General features: G+C 39.2%; 1 protein-coding gene across 1 annotated transcript in view; it reads left to right on the top strand.

Moving 5' to 3' along the window:
- Positions 1-2,253: 2,253 nt before the first annotated feature.
- The window catches only part of LCA5 (lebercilin LCA5), a 144,349-nt gene continuing 121,619 nt past the window's right edge, over positions 2,254-24,983 (top strand). The window contains exons 1-2 of the mRNA XM_045498848.1: positions 2,254-2,375; positions 5,075-5,245. The gene's annotated coding sequence lies outside the window, so the exon portion shown is untranslated. The remainder of the gene's footprint in view (positions 2,376-5,074; positions 5,246-24,983) is intronic.

The raw sequence follows: 24,983 nt of genomic DNA, 5'->3' as shown, positions 1-24,983 counted from the left end.
TCCATCTACTGGGATACATGAGAAATGAGATTTGAATAGCTTGCCTTCTTTGTTTGGATAAATGGATGAGAATAGCCAATCTCTTCTAACTTTGTGTCCACAGGCATATTTGCTGCCTTAGTGGAAAATAAGACTGACTTTATTATAAAGGCAGACAGGCTGAAACATCACTGATTCAATGTTTTGGAATCCTGAAAACGAATGGAAATATAGTTAGGTGACTGCTTGGATCAATATGGCTATTGGATCAACCGTGTGTGAACAAATTTTTAATAATCACCATAGAAAAAAGGATTGTGCCAATTCAGATGGCTCTGTTGACTTAACCATGCTGGAGGGCTGGGAAGCAATGAGGAATGAAAGGGACTCCTCTATTGGAAAAGCTGTCAGTGATGGGAGGCAGGAGTGTTGCAGGTGGAACCCTGAACCTGGAAAGGCAGGGCACATTCTTGAAGCAAAGCCAGTATCGGGTATGGCCATTCCTTCCCAACTAGTCAAACTTGTCTGGGTATGTATAAGCAATGTCCTTGGTAGGCAAATAGAGATTGTTCAAATAATGCAAACTTCCTGCCCTTTACATACATTTTCCTCCTATAGAACTTACATTTGGCAGCCAGTGCTACCTCATTACTATCAGCACACCAGACTCAAACATATATCCCAATTTACAAAGTCCTGAATTGCAAAGGAGCTTATCACACAAGGGAAAATCCCACTGGTTGCCAATAAGAAGCCATCTCTCACACCAACACTGAATGTATGTTTAGTGTAAATGATCAACTTGAATATCCACCCCTCCCTGTTCCAGCCCCGATAGGAAGCAGAGTGTTAGGACCATGGAATGCTGCACCCTCAATCTCCCCAGCAATTGTGCAGGGTGTAGAAGATTAGTGTCTTAGCACAGGGCTCTGCATTTCAGCATTCTCTGGGAGTAGTGTAACAAAACCTTGCCAGGCATCAGACAATCACCTAGGCAACTTAAAATAAATGCGTATTTTCCAATTGTATCCATATCTGATGAATCAAAATTAATGCTGAGGAGAGTGGGGGTGTGGGTAGGATATCTGTAATTTCAGCAAGCACTCCAGGTGGCTCTGATATAGGTGATCTCAGCTCCTATAGCTGAGATAGGAAGCCAGATTCCTAGGTTGAATTTGGGGCTGGATGAGAGATTTTGTAGGTTGTAGACAGAATTTTCCCACTGAATACGCTTGATTATGCAAGACACTGTCAGAATCTTTATAAAACCATTGTCGTAGTGCCCCATGTTACTATGTTAGTGCCCTTGGTTTGAATTATAATTTTTTGGAGGAGGCTCTGGATCCTATTAGGTCAGAACTTCTTAAACAGTCACCATGTGCCAAGACCTTTGGGCAACAAAATGCGTTAAACGTGTTTCCGGCCTATAGGAAGCTAACAATGAATCTAGACTGGGGAGAATAAGTCTCTCATACAGGAATAATCAGATGATAGTCTAGAGACTAGAAGAGCAAGACACATTGAAGGTATGAGTCTGGTACACCTTGATCCAGGTGATGTTGGAAACTGGCCTCTTAGGAGGCCATAGGGAGCCTTTTCCAGTCTCTCGTTACTTTTCTTGTGATTGATGAATCACCCATGTTTGCGGTGCCTCTGTGCTGGCACAGCTGTAGTAGGTTTAGGATCAGGCAGTAGAGGAGCACCTCCAGGCTCTGAGGGAAGAATTGAAGAAAGGCTGGAATAGCCAGGTCTGGGGGGTAAGTACTCAATAGGACTGTGGGTTTAAAGAAGGGAGGGAGGGAGGGAGGGGCGCTTGGGTGGCTCCCTCGATTGAACATCTGACGTCAGCTCAGGTCATGATCTCATGGTTCGTGAGTTTGAGCCCCACGTTGGGCTCTGTGCTGACTGCTTGAAGCCTGGAGTTTTCTTCGGGTTCTGTGTCTCCCTCGCTCTCTGCCCCTCCTCCGCTGGTGTTCTCTCTTTCTCTTTCAAAAATAAGTAAACATTAAAAAAAGTTTTCAAAAAAACAAGGGAGGGAAATGATGAGGAATAAGAGAAAAAGAGATAAGTAGAGCCAGGAACTCTGCCTTCTGCCGTGTGCATTGGGATCCCAGCATGTGCTATTTGTCCAGCTGTGCATTCTGACCCTAATACTCCAGTACTCTGCGCTCCATCTCTGGATTGGTCCACCAGACTGCAGGCTTTCTCAGTTACGCATGCTCTCTTGCAAGGTTACGGTTCCCCTGCTGTGATTCAGAAGCTACAGGGAATCAGCCTGAGTTGGGGCGGGGCAGAGGAAGCTCTAGGCTGCAGAAAGCTTTAAGACCAGCTGAACCGAACATCATCAACAGAGATCACAATGAGGCTGGGAGCAATCAAGACCTATGTGCAAAAAGGTGTGTTGTGACACAAGGTTATTTACATTCTTATAAAAAGAGTCCTGGGGGGAAACGGTGGATGGAGTTCTGGTAGTAAAGTCAGCAGTGAAGTCCTTTTTAAAGGTCTGAAAAATTCTAAATATACACTGTAGAGGGGGTGTTTATCTCTCTCTAGTCCAATAAAGAAGCAAAGTGTGTTTTCCTTTTAAACAACTAGGAAAAAAATATTTATGTCTATCTCAGTACTGGAGCTCAAAGTTTAATTTTGAAAATAATGAACATCCAAAACCAAAATAGTTTTCTTAAAAAAAAAAAAAAAAGTGTGGTGGTAGGTGACAGCAGCATTACTCATACAATGTGTACTACTGGCAGAACTTTCCATCCAGATTTTATTGTGTGAATAAATGATAAAACTTGTAGGGGGCGCCTGGGTGGCTAAGCTGGTTAAGTGTCCGACTTCAGCTCAGATCATGATCTCACAGTCTGTGAGTTCGAGCCCCACATCGGGCTCTGTGCTGACAGCTCAGAGCCTGGAGCCTGCTTTGGATTCTGTGTCTCCCTTGCTCTCTGCCCCCCCACCCCACGCTCTCTCTTTCTCTCTCAAAAAATAACATTTAAAAAATGATAAAAATTGTTAATTTATATAAAATCAACTGAATAAGGAAATTGTCCTGAGTTTAAATGACAAAAAATACAGTATTTAGTAAAAAGAAGGAGGAATATAGATTTCTGATATCTAAAAAGCCAAAAATGTGATTTCCTTGCCATAATAAACTGTGACAATTTAACCAGAAATCAAATGGTTTCTAAAATTCTGCAAGAAAAAGAAAGAAAGAAAGAAAGAAGAAAGAATTAAGAGAAAAATGGAGCACCTGGGTGGCTTAGTGGGTTAAAGTCCAACCCTTGATTTCGGCTCAGGTCATGATCCCAGGGTCGTGGGATCAAGCCCCATGTCACACTCCATGCTGAGAGTGGAGCCTGCTTAAGATTCTCTCTCTCTCACTCTGCCCCCTCTCCCCTGATCGCACTCTGTCTCTCTCTCTAAAAAAGAAAAAAAGGGGGGACAAAGAATTTTAAACGTCTGCCAACCAGCCAGGCACTAAGGGTCAGACTGTTTTTGTGATGCACCGGTGACAGTTCCAGTCATCGCCATTCAGCAGTGCTCAGCATGGTAGGGAAAATGCAATGTAACCAGAATTGTGAGAGCAAAAACATCTGAACTCTTCCAGCAAGGGTATCTAATGCCCAACATGGAAAAAAGTTTTCGGGGCCCTGTGAATACAAAGGTAGCTCTAGATGTGTATATGACTAGGAAGAGTTAGGAAAAACAAAATACACACCCCACCACCTAAAACCTAAACATTTTGTGTAAGGATTGTCCCAAGGCTTGAAGCACATCCGGAAATGTAAGCAGGGCAGACTCCTCCGAAGGATGCCTCACAATCCCCAACTGGGATCAGAAGGACACCAGGTGGTGTGTGAGTTTCCTGCAGCCGCCCCTCTCCCTGACCACTTCTGACCCCTGGAAAGGCCCTTTCTAGCCTTCGGCATCAGTTTTCCAATTCGGATGACGAATCCAACAACACTTTAAAATTTCATTACATTATTGATTATTTTAAATTAGTGGCCTCTGGATTCTTCCACTGGGGATTCATATGATTAAGACGGTAAACTTATGTCCAGGAGAACTAACTGAGGTAAAAATTGTCCACCATGATTCTATTTCCAGATGAAATTTGCCTCCTAGTGACCAACCCTGCCATCATGCTTGCAGACACTGTTTTCATTTTCTGATTTATTCTGCTGGAATGATTTCTCTTTTGAATGTGTTTAAACAAACTATCATAACCACACATGTTCCAAGTTCTCTTCACAAAACTTGCGTTTTGACTCTCACGTGTTGAATGCTGCAACAGCCATCAATGGGTAATAACGCTTGTCCAGCTGCTTGAATTTCTGTGCCACACATTTCATATTGGCACTTAACACTTGAACTGGGGTACTCATTGAACTAATTTCCCACATTTTAAAATTGACTGTGAATATTATAGCTTTACCACAACATCAAGAATTCAAGGTGGTTTGTGAAGTTGTGATCTCAATATTTGTCTGAAGAATTCTTCACGCAACTTCAAGGGCAGAGAGTAGGAAATTAAACTGTAATGGAAGACTGGAACAAGATTACGAAGTTATTCATTCATATGATTAGTAGTTCAACAATTTATTTATTTCTCACAATTCTGTGGGTTGCCTGATTGACTGTTCTGCTGATCTGTCCTGGCATCATTCATGTGGAAATGCACCCATGGGGCAGATTGGCTGGGGGTGGGCTCAGCTGGGGGCTGGGGGCCACAGCACCTTGATCTTACACATGTAGGCTCTCTGTAGAGCCACCTTGAGCTTTCTTACAGTGTGCTGGTCTCAAAGCAGCTTCTCAGGGGGAACATTCGAAGAGTGTGAAGAGAGAACTAGAAAACCTTTTAAACAAAAGCTGTAAGACCTGTGTTACTTTTGCCACATTTTACCAGTCGAAACAAGTCACAAAGCCAGCCCAGATCCAAGAGAAGAGAAAGTAGGCTCCACCTCTTCAGGAGACAAGTGGAAGAGCCACATTGCGAAAAGCTTGTGGGATGGGAGATACTGACGCAAGCCATTTTTGCAAACCATTACTACACCCCATGTAACTAAAACAATGCACATTCCTTCTGCATGCAAAGGATACTGATCACCACCACCCCCTGGCTCCTCCCATTATGGCACCTGTTTCAAGTTTGGGATTCAGTCATCTCAAATGTCTCAGATTCAAATGCAGAAGGATGACTTCCCTATGCCCTTGTGTGCAGCTGCTCAGATGTGCTTTTCTCCATCTGGAAACTTGTGAACAAAAGGTAAGTTTGTGCTTCCCACACACCCAACATGCAATGATGACACATGGACAGGAAAACTACAACAGACAAATGATTATATGTGGTGCACTGTGGGGGTCTTGAAGAGAGCAGAAAGTAAGCACGGAAAAAGTGGGAAGTTCCCATCCTCAGGTAGATGGATTAGGAGTCCTCAAGTCATCCGGTGAGGGATAATTATGGAACCACCACCATTTCCTGAGCATTTACTATGCCAGGCAGTGTTCTGAGCATTCTCCACATACTTTCTCATTTAACCTTCATCGCTAACTTGAGAAGAGAGGAACCTATTTGGCAACTGAGGAAAACCCAGGCTCAGACACAATAAGTGAACTAATTCATCTAAGCCCCATGGCTAACGTAGTTGGAGGTGGGAAAGTTGAAAATAGCTTTGAACTTTCTAGCTTGGATATTCACTGGGATAGGGAAATAGAACAAGTGATAGGAAGTGGGAAAGTTGAGTTGACCTTTGGACGTGTGAATTTTGAGGTATCTGCAAGATATCTATGGGGAAGAACTAAGGGCTAGAAATACACGGGAGTGATTGGCCTTCTTTAGAGATTTTTCAGTCTTTGAATTATTCAAACCTTAAATATGAGTCTGAATTACAATGTTTCCATCATAAAACTGCATTTTTTACTTGTCTCTCTTTTACTTAAGTAAAGAAGTTGGAAAGGAAAGCAATTTGGGGATGAAGTTGGCAAAATCCAAGACCTGCTCAATTTCAGCTTGTCTTGGTTAAAAGTGGCTTATTTGTGGCTGGCATTTCTCATAAACCATTCTGTGGGCCATGGGTAGGTGGGGTGGCTCAGGGCTGGTTTTTCTGCAGTACAATTCTCCTCACAGTTCCCTTGAACTTGCACAAGAAAGCTCTAATTCTAGTGAGGGATGGATTTAGAATACTCATTTCTTTGCTGGGGAGAGTATACTCTTTGCATTGCGCCACATTGGAGGAATATTGGCTCTTTGGTCAATGGAGAGTCTCGTTTCCTTGTAGAGGATAGTTCTTGTGTTTGAGTCTACCTTTGGTTTCTTTGTAAATCAATTGCAATTGAAAACATAGAAATGTCTCAACTGCTGAGCCATTGCCTAATTGTAAGCTTAATAGAAACAACGCCCTCTCAAGGATTGAAAATCAGGGCCATTGCAGTACTTCTGATATTTCTTGATACCTGCAAGGGGGATTGTACTGGCATCCTAGAGGGCTTCATGTGGAAGGAGACGTAAGAACAGTTGTGTGGTGCTGCAGTTTGATTTAGAATCACTCTCTTAAAAAATGACAAAAATAGGGGCGCCTGGGTGGTTCAGTCGGTTAAGCGTCCGACTTCAGCTCAGGTCACGATCTCGCGGTCGGTGAGTTCGAGCCCCGAGTCAGGCTCTGGGCTGACGGCTCAGAGCCTGGAGCCTGTTTCCAATTCTGTGTGTCCCTCTCTCTCTGCCCCTCCCCCGTTCATGCTCTGTCTCTCTCTGTCCCAAAAATAAATAAACGTCAAAAAAAAATTTTTTTTTTTTTAAAATGACAAAAATAACTGGTGTCCCTGTTGGGTCCATTTTAATATTTAGCTGGCTGCCAGGTTCTATCACCCTTTGGTGTCTGGTAGGCAAGAACACAGACGGTCCAGTAACCACAGCAGCAACACTTTGACTTGTTTTCTGCCTGTCAGCTTTTTTCAACATCATATTCCTTTCAAAGCAGAGGTTTTCTCTTGCACTCATGCTCACTTCGTCTCTCTCGCCCTGTTTCTTCCTCCTTCTCCCCTCTCTCCTTGTATTCTCAGCAGACTAAAAAAGAACAGAGAAGTTTCATATAACTTCCTCCTGTTTTTTTTTCAGTTTCTAAATCATTCAACCTTAAATACGATAATGTTTCTATCATAAACAACATTTCTTACCTGTCTTTCTTTTACTTAAATAGGAGATATGGAAGAGAAAGCAATTACATGGCTACAGATTACCAAAATAAGGCCATTCTTTAAAAAAAAGTTTATTTATTTATTTTGAGAGAGCAAGCACGAGTGGGGGAGGGGCAGAGAGGGGGGCGGGGAGACAGAATCCCAAGCAGGCTCGGTGCTGACTAACATGGGGCTCCATCTCACAAACTGTGAGATCAGGACCTGAGTCGAAATCAAGAGTCAGATGATTACTGAATGAGCCACCCAGATGCCCCAAGATAAGGCCATTCTTAAACCTTTGCATTTAGGCAGGATCCCATAAGCCCAAGTAGGTAAGCATGCATCCTTAAGGCCTCTTGAAGGCAGATTCTGCTACCTCTTCCACCCTCACATTAAAAGTCTTGCTTGATGGGGTACCTGGGTGGCTCAGTCAGTTAAGTTCTGACTTTGGCTCAGGTCATGATCTCACAGTCTGTAGGTTCGAGCCCCACACTGGGCTCTCTTCTGTCAGCACGGAGCCTGCTTCGGATCCTCTGTCCTGTCTGCATGGCCCCTGCTCACATTCTCTCTCTCAAAAATAAATAATTAAACAAAAGAAAATTTAAAAAAAAAGTCTGGCTTGACACTTTCCCCAGGGCCTCACTCTTAGGTACATTTATTAAAAATCTGCTGCCTGTATTCCAACTTCCCCTCTGTAACATTGCTAAGCAGGATATCTGACAAATATTTTTGAGTTTCTGCACCTCAAAAATCAACTTTTTTGTAGGATTACTTCAGGACTCTAAACTTCCCTGAAACATCTGTAGGCAGACATGACATTTTATCTCTTTTTGTTTTTTAAATGTCACCCCCTCAGGGAGTCCTTCCTGAAATTTGGTTATTTTCCTATATTGTGTCTTTAATTGTGATTTATATATTTATTTGTTTGATTTGTTGTTTATTGTCTGTATCTCACAACAGACTCTAAACTCTGTGAGGGCAGAGACCATTTTTGAAATGTTTAACGTTGTATTCCCAGTATGTTATACAGGATTTGTTTCTTTGTAAGTATTAAACAAATAATTTTCAAATGAATGAATGAACATTTCCTATTTGATAAACTCCTTTTAGATTTGATTGCAGAACAAAACCAAACCCATTTTTTGAATTTAAATTGTTGGTAAAGTTTCTGTTTCCCCTTTTACTTTGGCTGCTAAGGAAGCTCAGGTTAATGCTCAATCAGTATAGCTTTATTTGCTAATGAGCATAGTTGATTCCTTCCTTTGCATGGCTTTTATTTTCTACTATTACAGTTATATTATTTTTGTTTTTTATTATAAGCCACCTCAAATATTTCTTGAAGGCAAGAACCATATAATAATAATAGTTAAAGTAAATATAAGATACTTTATAGTAAAATGATTTTTCAAGAACCTCCTGGAGACAATAGTGTGTGCTATGAATGGTTAAGGCTATTAAATAATGATGTGAACAGTAACCAAAGAAACTTTAAATTGAAAAGGCCTTTTTACTCTTCAGTTATAAGGTATTAGGTGAAAATAAGTAAGCATTACATATAAAACTGATCATATTCATCAGGAAAATAGTTAAACTTTCGAAAGGTAAAATCCACTTGAATTGCTGGAACATTACTACATTATTTATATATCATATTTGTATATATTTTTTATATATCTATACACACAAGAATGTATATATACATGTATATGTTCTTGCAGACGCACTTAAAACTCCTTCCCTCTGTGACCTATAAGATGCCCTGCTGCCTTTTTCTAGAGAGAAAAATCCTGTCTAAAAAACATAATTCACAGATTTTACCACCTTAGGTAAATGGTGTTGGCAGTTGATCCCGGTTTACAGTTCAGGACATGAAATCCTTCAGCTGACACTGAGATTTGTTTACAGCTGGCGGAGGTAGGGGGGAGGGAGCCTTCGGAGGGACTCTTGTGATGCTTTTAATAATCTGTGGCCAGAAGAAGAAGCAGTGGTGAGGGAGCAAATCAATGACATCAGTGTCACCTGGGAAGATGGTATGACAACTGATGATTTATTAATAGAAAGGACAAGTATGGGAAAATGTCACACTTAGAAAATAAATGATTAGTGGCAAGAGAAGCTGGGAACCCATTTCAGATGAAAGAAGGAAGTACTTTTCCCAGCAACAAGACAGTATCTACTTCTGTGCCTGAGGGGGCAGGAATGAAAACAAGGATAGGTTTGGTTTTCTCCCTGGGTAGAGAGTGAAGGAATGGGTAATGTGGATAATGCAGGTTTTTTTTTAATGTTTTATTTATTTTGGGGAGAGAGAACATGAGCTGGGGAGGGGCAGAGAGAGAAGACAAAGGACCCCAAGTGTGAGCCCCATGTGGGGTTCAAACTCACAAACTGTGAGATCATGATCTGAGCCAAAGTCGGACTTTCAACCGACTGAGTCACCCAGGTGCCTTGGATAATGCAGGTTTTGAACCCAGTAAGGAATGGAGGGTCCACTGGCTTCCTCAGTCCCTGTTCCTGATTCTCTGGGGTGGGGGGATATAGCCAGGGGACAAATGGAGAGTGATTTGCCTTCTCCTTACTGTTACTTTTCCTCTATGCATAGCTAGGAATAGTGTCCATCACCCAGAGTCCCATCTTGCACCTGGGAAAACATTTAGTTGCCAAGCGACTGTTTTCTCAACCCTCATATCATTTCCTTCTAGGATTCCACATTCATGCTGGGCTAATATTAAGGTGCGTTGCTCTCCAGTTGTGTGAGGGAGGTATATAATCACACCCACATTCCTTGGGGGATGAACCAACTGGAAAAAACCAAACAACCCTGGCATGTAGATAGTATTTGTTTTGTGATGTTGCTTGTGGTTTTTGGCCATTTCCCCTTCCTAGTAGCACCCAATTTCCTTGTATAGAATGTCCTCTCCTCCACTGTGGCTGGTTCCCATGGGACAATTGATAAACTGCCAGCCCTGTCCTGGTCAGTTGAATCCACCCTACAGTCGCACATTTGGGCCGCACCAGTCTTTTGTTCTCACGACAGAAGCTGCTATAAACATACTTGCACATGTCTGCTGGTGTTTGTGTGAAAAGAGCGGCTTTGCTAGGTCATAGGGTACGTACATGTTATTGCCAAAGTGTTTTCCGAAGTGGTGCTTCTGATTTGCACTCCCATAAGTAGCAGATGACAATTCTCACTGTTCTGTGACCATGATAACACTTGACACTTTCCAAAACTTACATTTTCCCCACTTGTTTTGAATAAAATAATATATCATTGTGGTTTAATTTGCATCTATCTGATGTTGAAGAGGTTGAACATTTTTTATTTTTTTTGTAACTCTACTGAAATGTAATTCATATACCTTACAGTTCACTTATTTAAAGTGTACAATTCAAAACCTTTTTGTTTATTTACGGAGTTCTACGGCCATCACCACAAGCAACTTCAGAACATTTTCATCATCTCCCAGAGCAGTCCTATAGCCACTAGCAGTCATTTCTCACCCTTCCCCCACCCCAACCCCAAATCCATCAGTCCTGGTAACTTTCTATCTTTACAGATTTATCTACTCTGGACATTTCCCATAAATGAAATCATGTAACATGTGGTTCTTTGTGAGCAGATTCTTCTACTGAGCACAATGCTTTTAAGCTTCATCTATGTTTTTTTTTTTAATTTTTTTTAACGTTTATTTATTTTTGAGACAGAGAGAGACAGAGCACGAACGGGGGAGGGTCAGAGAGAGGGAGACACAGAATCTGAAACAGGCTCCAGGCTCTGAGCTGTCAGCACAGAGACCGACGCGGGGCTCGAACTCACGGACCGCGAGATCATGACCTGAGCCGAAGTAGGCCACTTAACCGACTGAGCCACCCAGGCGCCCTGAAGCTTCATCCATGTTGAGAGTGTGCCATGATCAGTACTTCATTACTTTTTATTGCCAAATAATAGTCCGTTCTGTGGATATGCAACACATTATCCATTCATCAGTTGAATGATATATAGAAATCCAACATGCATTGTTTCCACTTTTTTTTAACTTGTTTTCTTTTTTATTTTTTTTAATTTACATCCAAATTAGTTATCATATAGTGAAACAATGATTTCAGGGGTAGATTCCTTAGTGCCCCTTACCCATTTAGCCCATCCCCCCTCCCACCACCCCTCCAGCAACCCTCAGTTTGTTCTCCATAATTATGAGTCTCTGCTGTTTTGTCCCCCTCCCTGTTTTTATATTATTTTTGTTTCCCTTCCCTTATGTTCATCTGTTTTGTATCTTAAAGTCCTCATATGAGTGAAGTTGTATGATATTTGTTTTTCTCTGACTAATTTTGCTTAGCATAATACCCTCCAGTTCTATCCACGTAGTTGCAAATGGCAAGATTTCATTCTTTTTGATTACTGAGTAATACTCCTTTATACACACACACACACACACACACACACACACACACCCCACATCTTCTTTATCCATTCATCCATCGATGGACATTTGGGCTCTTTCCGCTCTTTGGCTATTGTTGATGGTGCTACTATAAACATGGGGGTGCATGTGTCCCTTCAAAACAGCACACCTGTATCCCATGGATAAATGCCTAGTAGTGCAACTGCTGGGTTGCAGGGTAGTTCTATTTTTAGTTTTTTGAGGAGCCTCCGTACTGTTTTCTAGAGTGGCTGCACTAGCTTGCATTCCCAGAGTTGTTTCCACTTATAAACATTGTGTACAAATTTTCATGTGGATATATATTTTCCTTTCTCTTGCATATATACCAGGAGTGGAATTGCTAGCTCATATGGTTAATTTTATTGTTAACCTTTTGAGGAACTGCCAGTGGCTACAGTTCCATGGTGGCTGTGCCATTTTACATTCCCATCAGTAGTGTCGGACGTTTCCAGTTTCTCCATATATTCACCCATATAGTATCTGTCTTTTGATTGTAGTTATCCTAGTGTATGCCAAGTGGTATCTCAGTTTGGTTTTGATTTATATTTCCCTGATAGCTGGTGATGTTGAGCATCTCTTCATATGCTTACAAACCATTTGTATATGTGTCTTCTTTGGAGAAATGTCTATTCAGATCATTTGCCTATTTTAAAAATTGGTTTCTCTTTTTATTATTGAATAGTAAGAATTTGTTACATATTCTATTTAAAATGTCCCTTACTATATAATAGAATTACCAAAAATCTTCTACCATTTGTTAGGGTGTCTTTTCATTTTCATTTTCTTATTTATTTTTAGTTTTAGTTTTTAGTTTTAAATTTATACCCAAGTTAGCATATACTGCAACAATGATGTCAGGAGTAGAGTCCTTAATGCCCCTTACCTTTTTAGCCTATCCCCCTCCCACAACCCCTCCAGCAACCCTCTGTTTGTTCTCTATATTTAAGTCTCTTATGTTTTGTCTCCCTCCATGTTTTTATATTCGTTTTGCTTCCTTTCCCTTATGTTCATCTGTTTTGTATCTTAAATTCCTCTTGTGAGTGAAGTCATATGATATTTGTCTTTCTCTGAATGACTAATTTCACTTAGCATAATACCTTCCAGTTCAATCCACGTAGTTGCAAATGGCAAGATTTCATTCTTTTTGATAGCCAAGTAATACTCCATTGTGTGTGTGTGTGTGTGTGTGTGTGTGTGTGTGTGTGTGTGTGTATGTGTGTGTATACCACATCTTCTTTATCCATTAATCCATCGATGGACGTTTAGGCTCTTTCCATACTTTGGCTATTGTCAATAGCACTGCTATAGAAATTGGGATCCATGTGCCCCTTCAAAACAGCACACCTGTATCCCTTGGATAAATACCTAGTAGTGCAATTGCTGGGTGGTAAGGTAGTTCTATTTTTAATTTTTTCAGGAGCCTCAATACTGTTTTCCAGAGTGGCTGTACCAGTTTGCATTCCTACCAGCAGTGAAAAAGAGATCCTCCTTCTCCACATCCTCGCCAACATCTGTTGTTGCCTGAGTTGTTAATGTTAGCCATATTGACAGGTGTGGTTTTGATTTGTATTTCCCTAATGATGAATGATGTTGAGCATTTTTCCATGTGTAGGTTGACCATCTGGATGTCTTCTTTGGAGAAGTGTCTATTCATGTCTCTTGCCCATTTCTTCACTGGACTATTTGTTTTTTGGGTGTTGAGTTTGACAAGTTCTTTATAGATTTTGGATACTAACCCTTTATCTGATATATCATTTGCAAATATCTTCTCCCATTCTGTCAGTTGCCTTTTAGTTTTGCTGATTGTTTCCTCTGCTGTGCAGAAGCTTTTTATTTTGATGAGGTCCCAATAGTTTATTTTTGCTTTTGTTTCCCTTGCTTCCAGAGACATGTTGAGTAAGAAGTTGCTGTGGCCGAGGTCAAAGAGGTTATTGCCTGCTTTCTCCTCTAGGATTTTGATGGCTTCACCTGTCTTATGTTTAGGTCTTTCATCCATTTTGAGTTTATTTTTGTGTCTGGTGTAAGAAAGTGGTCCAGGTTCATTCTTCTGCATGTCGCCGTCCAGTTTCCCCAGCACCATTTGCTGAAGAGACTGTCTTTATTCCATTGGATATTCTTTCCTGTTTTGTCAAAGATTAGTTGGCCATACGTTTGTGGGTTCACTTCTGGGTTCTCTATTCTGTTGCACTGATCTGAGTGTCTGTTTTTGTGCCAGTACCTTACTTTCTTCATGATTACAGCTTTATAACATACCTTGAAGTCCAGGATTGTGATGCCTCCAGCTTCGGTTTTCTTTTTTAGGATTGCTTTGGCTATTTGGGGTCTTCTCTGGTTCCATACAAATTTTAGAATTGTTTGTTCTAGCTCTGTGAAAAATGCTGGTGTTATTTTGATAGGAATTGCATTAAATATGTAGATTGCTTTGGGTAGTGTCGACATTTTAACAATATTTGTTCTTCCAGCCCATGAGCATGGGCCCTTTTTTTTTGTTTTTGTGCCTTCTTCAATTTCCTCATTAGCTTTCTATAGTTTTCGGTGTATAGCTTTTTCACCTCTTTGGTTGGGTTTATTCCTAGATATTTTATGGGTTTTTTGTGCAATTATAAATGAGATCAATTCCTTGATTTCTCTTTCTGTTGCTTCATTATTGGTATATAGGAATACAACCAATTTCTGTGCATTGATTTTATATCCTGCAACTTTGCTGAATTCATGGATCAGTTCTAGCAGTTTTTGGTAGAATCTTTCAGGTTTTCCATACAGAGTATTGTGTCGTCTGTGAAGAGTGAAAGTTTGACTTCCTCCTTGCTGATTTGGATGCCTTTCATTCATTTGTGTTGTGTGATTGCAGAGGCTAAGACTTCCAATACTATGTTGAATAACAGTGGTGAGAGTGGACATCCCTGTCATGTTCCTGACCTTAGGGGGAAATCTCTCAGTTTTTCCCCATTGACGATGATACTAGTGGTGGGTCTTTCATATATGGCTTTTATAGTTTTGAGGTATGCTCCTTCTATCCCTACTTTCTTGAGGGTTTTTATCAAGAAAGGATGCTATAATTTGTTAAATGCTTTGTTTGCATCTATTGAGAGGACCATGTGGTTGTTTTTCTTTTATTAATGTGATATATCACAGTGATTGATTTGCAGATATTAAACCAGCCCTGCATTCCAGGAATAAATCCCACTTGGTCATGGTGAATAATTCTTTTAATGTATTGTTGGATCCAGTTGGTTAGTGTCTTGTTGAGAATTTTTGTACCCATGTTCATTAGGAGATTGGTCTGTACTTCTTTTTAGTGGGGTCTTTGTCTGGCTTTGGAATCAAGGTAGTGCTGGTCTCCTAGAATGAATTTGGAAGTTTTTCTTCCATTTCTATTTTTTTGGGAACAGTTTCAAGAGAATAGGTGTTAACTCTTCATCAAATGTTTGGTAGAATTCCCCCTGGAAAGCCATCTGGCCCTGGACTCTTGTTTTTTGGCAGATTTTTGATTACTGATTCAATTTCTTTGCTGGTTATGGGTCTGTTCAAATTTTCTATTTCTTCCTGTTTCAGTTTTGGTAGTTTATATGTTTCTATGAATTTGTCCATTTCTTCCAGATTGCCCAATTTGTTGGCATAAAATTGCTCATAATATTCTCTTATTATTGTTTGTACTTCTGCTGTGTTGGTTGCAATCTCTCCTCTTTCATTTGTGATTTTATTTATTTGGATCCTTTCCTTTTTCTTGTGATCAAATTGACTAGAGGTTTATAGATTATGTTAATTCTTTTAAAGAACAAGCTCCTGGGTTCATTGATCTGTTCTACTGTTTTTTGTTTTGTTTTGTTTTTGTTTCTTGTTTTTTGTTTTTTTGGTTTTGATAGCATTGGTTTCTGCTCTAATTTTTGTTATTTCCTGTATTCTGCTGGTTTGGGGTTTTATTTGCTGTTCTTTTTCCAGCTCTTTTAGGTGTAAGGTTAGGTTGTGTATCTGAGACCTTTTTCCTTCTTTAGGAAGGCCTGGATTGCTATATTCTTCCCTCTTATGACTGCCTTAGCTGCATCCCAGAGGTTTTGGGCTGTGGTGTTATCATTTTCATTGGCTTTCATGTACTTTTAAATTTCCTCTTTGACTTCTTGGTCAGCCCATTCATTCATTAGTAGGGTGTTCTTTAGTCTCCAAGTATTTGTTAGCTTTCCAAATTTTTTCTTGTGGTCAATTATGAATTTCATAGAGCTGTGGTCTGAATATATGCAAGGTATGATCTTGATCTTTTTGTACTTTTTGAGGGTTGACTTGTGTCTCTGGAGAATGTTCCATGTGCACTGGAGAAGAATGTGCATTTTGCTGCTTTAGTACAAAATGTTCTGAATATATCTGTTAAGTCCATCCAGTCTAGTGTGTCATTCAAAGCCATTGTTCCCTCGTTGATTTTCTGTTTACATGATTTGTCCATTGTTGTAAGTGGGGTGTTAAAGTTCCCTACTATTATGGTATTATTATCAATGAGTTTCTTTATGTTTATGATTAATTGATTTATATATTTGGGTGTGCCATATTTGGAGCATAAATGTTTATAATTTTTAGATCTTCTTGGTGGATAGACCACTTAGTTATGATATAGTACCCTTCTTCATCTCTTGTTACAGTCCTTATTTTAAAATCTTGATTTTCTGGGGTGTCTGCATGGCTTAGTCACTTAAATGTCTGACTTCGGCTCAGGTCATGATCTCATGGTTCATGAGTTCGAGCCCCGTGTTGGACTCTATGCTGACAGTTCAGAGCCTATAGTCTGCTTCAGATTCTGTGTCTCCCCTCTCTGTGCCCTTCTGGTACTCATTCTCTGTCTGTCTATCTCTGTCTCAAAAATAAATAAAACATTTAAAAAAAATCTAGATTGTCTGATAAGTATGGCTACTCCGGCTTTCTTTTGGTGCCCATGAGCATGTTTGATGGTTCTCCATCCACTTAATTTCAATATGAAGGTGTCTTTAGGTCTAAAATAGGTCTCTTGTAAACAGCATAGAGATGGATCTTGTTTTCTTATCCATTCTGATACACTATGTCTTTTGATTGGAGCATTTAGTCCATTGATGTTTAGAATGAGTACTGAAAGATATGAATTTATTGCCATTGTGTTGCCTGTAGAGTTGGGAGTTTCTGGTGGTGTTCTCTGGTCCTTTCTAGTCTTTGTTGCTTTTGGTCTTTTTTTTTTTTTTTTTTTCATCTTTTATCCTCTGAGAGAGTCCCCCTGAAATTTCTTGCAGGGCTGGTTTAGTGGTCACAAACTCCTTTAATTTTTGTTTATCTGGGAAACTTTTTATCTCTCCTATTTTGAATGACAGGCTTGTGGATAAGGAATTCTTAGCTGCATATTTTTCTGATTCAGCACATTGAATATATCCTGCCACTCCTTTCTGGCCTGCAGAGTTTCTGTGGATAAGTCTGCTGTGAACCTGATCTGTCTTCTCTTGTAGGATAAGGACTTTTTGTCCTTGCTGCTTTCATCATTCTTTCCTTGCCTGAGTATTTTGTGAATTTGACTATGATATGCCTTGTTGATGGTTGGTTTTTGTTTAATCTAATGAGAGTTCTCTATGCTCCTGGATTTTGATGTCTGTTCCCAGGTTGGGAAGTTTTCTGCTAGGATTTGCTCATATAACCCTTATACCCCTTTTTCTCCCTCTTCGTCTTCTGGGACCTCTATGATTCTGATGTTATACCTTTTTAATGAGTCACTAAGTTCTCTAATTCTTATATCATATTCTTTTGCCTTAGTTTCCCTCTTTTTTTCCTGCTTCATTATTCTCCTGGTTTGTCCTCTATATCACTGATTCACTGCTCTGCTTCATCCATCTTTGCCACCGTAGCATCTATTTGAGATTGCAGCTCGGTTATAGCATTTTTTATTTCATCCTGACTAGATTTCACTTCTTATATCTCTGCAGAAATGGATTCTAATCTATTTTCAACCCCAGCTAGTATTCTTATTATCATGATTCTAAATTCTGGTTCAGACATCTGTTTTGATTAAGTCCCTGGCTGTCATTTCTTCCTGTTCTTTCTTTTGGGGTGAATTCTTTTGTCATTTGAACGAGGAAAAGGAATTAATAAAGTAAAACCAATAAAAATTTAAAAATTTAAAACCACACCAAAAAATCAAATAAATGAAGCTAGATCCTAGGTGTATTTTGGTCTGGTTGTTGAAAGAAGATTGATAGATTAGAGAAAAAAGAGAAAGATAAGAAAAGAAAAAAAAGGAAAATGTTTGAAAATTTGAAAAAAATGAATACAATAAAACAGAATAAAATGAAATAATGAAAGTGAAAGTGAATTTTAAAAAATTACAAAAAGTAAAAAATACAGTAGAAAAAAATTAAAGAAAAATCTTTTTAATAAAAATGGAACATAAAAATAAATTTTTTCTTTTTGTATTCAAGAATAAGAAAAGAAAAATTAAAAAAATTGAATAGATAGACCAGCGAACAGAATGAAGTACGATTGAAATTACATCTGGTTTCTCCTAGAAGTAAAACTATGAAGCACTTTATAGTCTGTAAATTAAGCAGTCAGGCCGACTTGTGTTGTTCCTGAAGAGCGAGTTTGGCCCAGTTCGGTGGGACTTAGTGTAACAGCTCCATTCTCCACTAGATGGCACTGCTTAGCTTACTGGAGTGGATTGCTGTGGTGCATGTAGGCATCTATGCACATGCATGGGAGGGGTGAAAATGGTGTCACCCAGCTACCCAGTCTCTATTATCAGAGCTCTGTGCTCTTCCAGACAGGCAATCAGGCACACCTCTCCTTTGTCCCTGGCTTCCATCCACTCCCTGCTTCTACACTATCCATGACCAAGCCATCAGGCTGCCACCTCCCTCCTGAGTTTTATCTCAGATGCAGCTGTATTACCCAATCCTTCACTTCTCAGGGACTACGGCTTTGACCTACTCAGATTTTCTGGGGGAGAATCTCGCTGAGCAATGGCTGGGTGCTGGCCTGCCCCCAGGAACGTTTAGGAGACCACACTGCTGCCGATGCCCAGAGACTGCAGCTGGGTGCCAGCCCATCCCAGAAAAAGTTCACACGATCCTGTAGCAGCAGTGTTTCAGGGATTATGGTAAATCACAACACACATCTGGCGCCAGGCTTCACCCTTAATGTCTTTGTTCCAATACCAGCAAATGTGGTTGTTTTCCAGGTCCTCTAGGACCTTTGCTTGTGGTAGGGCTGCCCAGCCTCTACCAAATGTCCTCCCAGCAGGGAAACTGCCACTGCCCATGTGACTCCAAGGGGTCCTCGGACCTTGCTCTCTGCTCCCGGGGATTTGCCCTTCCCACCAGAACTCCTCCAGTTATCAAGCTGCAGAGTTCCAGAATCTGTGCTCCCACTGTTTATAGAGTCTTAATGGAATTAAAAACCTCTCCTTTCTCCTTTCTCCCTTTTTTTTCCAGTCCCTTGCAGCTGTTTCCACTCTCCCTTTTCTCTCTAGCTGCTTTCCGGGGGGGGGGGTGTTTTTCCTGTACTTGCTCCCCCCTCTTCCCCAGCTCTGTTCTCTCTCCATAAACAAAAACAGCTCCCTGCCCTCCACGGCTTCTCTCTCCCCAGTTCACCTCTCCATGCTGTGTACCTGCCGAGTTCTGTGGTTCAGGTTGTGCAGATTGTTGTGTTAATCTTCAAATCAGTTTTCTAGGTGTGCAAGATGTTCTACTGTTGATCTGGCTGCATTTCAGGGATGAAAGATGCAAAAAAAACTTCTATTCTGTTCTACCATCTTGGCCCCTCCCCCGTCTTTTTATTTTCTTGATAGTGTCCTCTGAAGCAGAAAATTTTCAATTTCAATAATGTCCATTTTATCATTTTTTTATTGTTGCTTTTGCTTTTGGTATCATATCTAAGAATCCATTGACTAGTTCAAAGTCATAAAGATTTTTGTCTGTACTTTCTTCTAGAGTTTTATGGCTTTAGCTCTCACATTTAGATTGATAAATTTTGGGTTAAATTTTGTATATCGTGTAAGTTATGGGTCTAACTTCATTGTTTTGCATGTGGATATCCAGTTGTCCCAGCATCATTTCTTGAAAAGACTTTTCTTTCTCCCCATTTAATTGTCTTGGCACACTTGTTGAAAATCAATTGACCCTAAATGTGAGGGTTAAAACTAATTCTATTTTAATGATCTTTATGTCTTTTGTTACACTAGTACCACATTTTCTTGATTACTGTAGCATTGTTGTAAATTTTGTAATTGGGAAGTATGAGCCAGCCAAATCTGTTATTTTTCAAAATTGTTTTGTCTATTCTGGGTTCCTTAGATTTCCATGTAAATTTTAAATTCATTGTATTGATTTCTGCCAAGAAGCCAAGTATGATTTTAATAGGGATTGCGTTGTTTGTGTAGATCAGTTTGGAGAGTATTGCCATCTTTACAGTATTAAGTCTTCCAAACTGTGAACACTGAATGTCTTTCCATTTATTTCAGGTCTTCTTTAATTTCTTTCAACAATATGTTATAATTTTCAGAGTATAAGTTTTGTACTTCTGTTAAGTTCATTCTTTTTTTATATTTTTTATAGTTTATTTATTTTGAGAGATAGAGGGATAGAGAGAGAATCTCAAGCAAGCTCCATGCCGTCAGCATGGAGCCCGATGTGGCTCTTGAATTCATGAACCGTAAGATCCTGACCTGAGCCAAAGTCAGACACTTAACTGACTGAGCCACCCAAGCGCCCCTGTTAAATTTATTTTTAAGTGTGTAGTGCTTTTTGGTGCTATTGTAAATTGATTTTTTTTAATTTCACTTTTGATTTGTTCATTGCTACTGTGTAGAAATACAATTGATTTATAGGTATTTATAGTTATTGTATAGGTATTGTGTCCTGCAACCTAGCTGAACTTATTTTTTGGTTTAGTGGTTTTTAACAGACACTTTAGGATTTTCTACAGAAGAAAGATGATGTCATCTGCAAGTAGAGATAATTTTACTGCTTGTCTAATCTGGATGCCTTTTGTTTATTTTTCTTTCTTAATTGCCCTGGCCAAAACAGCCAGTGCAATGTTGAATAGAAATGGCAAAAGCAACATCTTTTTCATTTTTCTGATCTTAAGGGGAAAGCATCCAGTCTTTCATCATTAAGTATGATGGCAGCTGTGGGAATGCAAGCTGGTGCAGCCACTGTGAAAAACAGTATGGAGGTTCCTCAAAAAAACTAAAAATAGAACTACCCTACAACGCAGCAATTGCACTACTAGGCATTTACCCAAGGGATACAGGTGTGCTGTTTCGAAGGGACAAGTGCACCCCCATGTTTATAGCAGCACTATCAACAATAGCCAAAGTATGGAAAGAGCCCAAATGTCCATTGATGGATGAATGAATAAAGAAGATGTGGTATATATATACAATGGAGTATTACTCAACAATCAAAAAGAATGAAATCTTGCCATTTGAAACTATGTGGATAGAACTGGAGGGTATTATGCTAAGTGAAATTAGTCAGTCAGAGAAAGACAAAAATCATATGACTTTACTCATATGAGGACTTTAAGAGACAAAACAGATGAACATAAGGGAAGGGAAACAAAAATAATATAAAAACAGGGAGGGGGACAAAACAGACTCATAATTATGGAGAGCAAACAGGGTTGCTGGAGGGGTTGTGGGAGGGGGGATGGGCTAAATGGGTAAGGGGCACTAAGGAATCTACTCTTGAAATCATTGTTGCACTATATGCTAACTAATTTGGATGTAAATTTTAAAAAATAAAAAGTAAAACAAGTTAAAATTAAAAAAAAAAGTATGATGGCAGCTGTGAGTTTTTCATAAATACCCTTAATCAGACTGAGGAATCTCCCTTCTATTTCTAGTTCATTGATTGCTTTTATATCATGAAGAGTGTTGAATTTTGTTAATTGCCTTTTCTGTGACTATTGAGATGGTCATATGGTTTTTGTCCCTTATCATACTGTATGATGCATTACATTAATTGATTTTAGATGTTAAGTTTGATCATTTTAAAATATATTCACAGACCATTTGTGTTCTTCTGTTAAACACTGTTCATGTTGTTTGGCCTTTTCTACTGGATTGCTTGTCTTTTTCTTACTGATGTATAATAATTTTTATATAGCCTAAATATATTTATCAGTTATGTGAGTAATGAAATATTTTCTCCAGATTTGTGGTTTGTCTCATAAAACCCTCTTGTTGTGAGGTCTTTTGATGAACACTAGATCCTTAACCTCAATGTTATAAAATTTTTAAATCTTTATGGTTTGTACTTTTGAAGACCTAAGAAATCTTTCTTGGGTCACCTAGATGGCTCAGTTGGTTAAGTGTCCAACTCTTGATTTTGGCTCAGGTCATGATCTCATGGTCCTGGGATTGAGCCCCACATTGGGCTCTGCACTGAGCATGGAGACTGCATGGGATTCTCTCTCTACCTCTCTCTGCTCCTCTCCCCTGCTTGTGTGTTCTGTCTCAAAATAAATAAATAAACTTAAAAAAAAAAGAGGGGCACCTGGGTGGCCCAGTTGGTTAAGCATCTGACTTTGGCTCAGGTCATGATCTCACGTTCATGATTTTGAGCCCTGCATGGGTCTCTGTGCTGACAGCTCAGAGCCTGGAGCCTGCTTTGGATTCTGTGGCTCCCTCTCTCTCTGCCCCTCTCCCACTTGTGCTCCTGCTTCTCTTGCTCTCAAAAATAAATAAACATTAAAAAAATTCTTTAATAATAAAATTTTAAAAAATATTCCTCTTCTGGTAATTATATTCTCCTTAGTTGTCTCGCCATTCAGTTAAATCTCTGTTCCACATGGAATTGACTTTTTTAAAGGAGTGAGGTAGGAACAGATATCTCATTTTTCTATGTGAATATCCAATTTTTTTTTTAATAGCCAGTTGTTTTGGACACAATTAATGCAACTCCTCCGATTCACTCAGATTCACCTTGCCCAGAGTCCTCAGCTGATTACTCTTGGTGAGCTCCTGGTGACTCTACAGCTGCTGCAGCTGTTGCCTCGTCTACCGGTGCTGCCATTTATCTCAACTTTCCCCCCGGAGTGCCAGCTGCAGCATTGCCCCATCGTGTCTGTTGTCATGGGAGTACCAGTGGATCTGGCACCCAGGCCCAACCCAGATGGACTCATAGAGTGTCTGGCTCCTCCTGCCACTGCCTCCTCTGGATAAAATCCAACACTACAAGGCATGGGATCTTGGCATGAGTGTCCTATAGGTGAACCAAAGGGACCAAGTGATACAGCCTGGAATTGTGGTGGGGTTAGTGCTTTCTGAGACAACTTTGAGCAGTGAGGAATAGAAGACAAGTGAAAACCAGCAGATTAATTCTCCTCTCATCCTCCCTCTAGTAGACTGTTGTGAAGCATGATGCTTCTGAACAGCCTGTCTTAAAATGTTCAGCATGACTGAGCAGTGAGCACCCAGCTGTGTCTCTTTGTGAGATTCAGAAATGTATTTGTTTCACCCTCCTTTCCAGCCTCACTGTTCTTCACTTTTTGTTGCCCTGGGATTAGATGTCCCAGTAAAGAAGTAGCCCTTAAGCTTTACCCCAGACTCTAGTTTCTCAAAAAAAAAAAAAAAAAAAAAAAAAAAAAAAAGGACTAAGAAAATTTTCTTGGTTTTTTATTTACTCACCTACCTGCAATGCCTATTATAGCATAAATCAAGTTTCCCTAAATGTGTCTGTTTCAAAAGTGTATATTTTGTTCCATTGATCTATTTGTATAGCTTTGCCACTACCACCCATTTTCAAAAACTATTATTATAGGGGCACCTGGGTGGCTCAGTCAGTTAAATATCCGACTTTGGCTCAGATCATGATCTCACGGTTCATGGGTTCGAGCCCTGTGTTGGGCTCTGTGCTAACAGCTTGGAGCCTGGAGCCTTCTTCAGATTCTGTGTCTCCCTCTCTCTCTGCTCCTCATCCACTCACACTATCTCTGTCTCAAAAATAAATAAACATTAAAAAAATTTTTTAACTATTATTATAGTTTGATCATATGTCCCCAAAGCTCATTCATCTTCAGGTGATTCAGGGTCATAATATATTAAAAATTTAGTACTTACCTGGATTCACGTTATCATGAGCAGAAGAGTTTATATGAAGTTGAAATATGTTCCTTAGCTGTTTGATAGAAGTCACCTGACAACTTTATGGGGCTTGACATTTTTTTCTGGGAAAAATTTTGAATTACCACTTCAATTTCTTTCATGGTTAGAGATTATTTCTTAATATACTTAGACTTGAATCAGTTTTGGTAAGTTATATTTTTTCAGTTTTGATAAGCTGTATTTTCAAGTTATTGATATAAAGTTCACAATTTCCTTTTATTTTCTGTTCAACATCTGCAAAATTTGGTATTATTTCCTTTTTCATTTTTAATTGTGCTTACTTTGAATCCTCTCATTTTTCTTGATTAAACTTGCTAGAAGTTTGTCAATTTCATCAGCATTTTCAAAGAACCAACTTTTGATGTTCTCGCTCCCATTTATTGTATATTTTCTATTTTATTAATATCTTATAATTATTTTCTTGTTTATGTCTTTAGCTTACTTTTTGAGTGTATTCTATTTGCACTTTAAACTTATTTTTTTTATTTTTAATTTTTTTCACTTACTCATTTATTACCACCATTTACATGCTTCCAATCAAACCCAGAAATCTATATATAAGAGCTGAAAAGATATAAAAACATCAAGATTCAGTTTTATGCACTTTCCTCACACATTTGCTCACACTCTTACTTCATTTATTCTCATTCTGCTCTTCTTCCAGCTAATGTATAACTTAGTGTTAAATTTTTTCAAGATCAAAAACTCTCATGATATGAATCATTTGCTTCTCTGTACTACCCTATATTCCTGTAACATACTTTTTGACCTATTGCCTTTTTCCCCCTATTTTATTTATTTATTTATTTATTTATTTATTTATTTATTGTTTAATTTACATCCAAGTTAGTTAGCATATAGTGCAACAATGATTTCAGGAGTAGATTCCTTAATTCCTCTTACCCTTTTAGCCTATCCCCCCCCACAACCCCTCCAGCAATCCTCTGTTCTCTATATTTAAGAGTCTCTTATGTTTTGTCCCCCTCCCTGTTTTTATATTCATTTTGCTTTCCTTCCCTTATGTTCATCTGTTTTGTATCTTAAATTCCTCTTCTGAGTGAAGTCATATGATATTTGTCTTTCTCCGACTAATTTCGCTTAGCATAATACCCTCCAGTTCCATCCACGTAGTTGCAAATGGCAAGATTTCATTCTTCTTGATTGCCAACTAATTCTCCATTGTGTGTGTGTGTGTGTATGTATATGTATATATATACATATATATATATATACATATACATATATATACACAACACATCTTCTTTATCTATTCATCCATTGAT

This window comes from Leopardus geoffroyi, chromosome B2 (assembly GCF_018350155.1).
Source record: "Leopardus geoffroyi isolate Oge1 chromosome B2, O.geoffroyi_Oge1_pat1.0, whole genome shotgun sequence".
NCBI classification, from domain to species: domain Eukaryota; kingdom Metazoa; phylum Chordata; class Mammalia; order Carnivora; family Felidae; genus Leopardus; species Leopardus geoffroyi.
Note: the sequence above shows the minus strand (reverse complement) of the source record. Positions and strands in the feature narration are given on the sequence as shown.